Here is a 1,132-nt window from a genome sequence, read left to right as displayed (position 1 = left end):
ATATATATATGTATGTATATATTTGTGTGTCTGTGTTTGTCCCTCCACCATCGCTTGACAACCGATGCTGGTGTGTTTACATCACCGTCACTTAGCGGTTCGGCAAGAAAGGCCGATACAATAAGTACTACGCTTACGAAGAATAAGTCTTGGAGTCGATTTGCTCGACTAAAGGCAGTGCTCCAGCATGGTCACAGTCAAAATGACTGAAACAAATAAATGAATAAAAGAATATATATATATATATATATAAATATATATGTGTGTATAATACATATGCATACATATACGGATATGGATGTAGAAATATATGTATATTTTATAAAAGTTTATATTCATGCTCCATGTTTCTACGCATTTTTATCTTTAACTTGTTTCAGTCATGTGACTGTCGCCATGCTGGAGCATCGCCTTGAACGGCTTTAGTCGAACATATCGACACCGCGGCTTACTTTTTATAAGCCTTTTATTCTATCTGTCCCTTTTGCCAAACGACTATGTTACGGGGGACGTAAACACGCTTCAGCCGACGGTTGTCAAGCGGTGGTAGGGGACAAATACAGGCAGTATATATATATATATATATATATATATATATAAACAAATAGTAAATGAGTATATGCATATATACGTACAAGTATGTGCATACCGACATCCACCTGTATGTATAGGTGCATATCTGGGTAGAGGACATTGCAAACAAAACGTAGACAAGAAAACACACAAGCCACACAGAGAACACTCTCCTTCATCAGCTACCCCCGTTTTAACACCGTCGTTTCATATATATATATAATGAACTTCTTTCAGTTTTCGCTCACAATGCTTTGGTCGGCCTAAGGTTAGAGTAGAAGATGCTTCCCCAAGATGTCATTCAGTGGTGCTGAACCTTGAACCATGTGGCTGGGAAGCAAACTTCTTACTACACACCCGCACCTGCCCCTATATGCATGTATGCATACAAGCACACGCGCATATACAAACATGTGCATATATGTATGTACATATACATACATATATGTATATGTGTGTGTGCGTGTGCTTATGTATATATTTTTATGAATATATGTAGGCATGAGTACGGTATTTATGTATATATGTATATATATATATATATATATATATATATATA

Source organism: Octopus bimaculoides, chromosome 16 (assembly GCF_001194135.2).
Source record: "Octopus bimaculoides isolate UCB-OBI-ISO-001 chromosome 16, ASM119413v2, whole genome shotgun sequence".
Taxonomy (NCBI): Eukaryota; Metazoa; Mollusca; class Cephalopoda; order Octopoda; family Octopodidae; genus Octopus; species Octopus bimaculoides.
The sequence above is the reverse complement of the archived record's forward strand: the minus strand, read 5'-3'. Positions refer to the sequence as shown.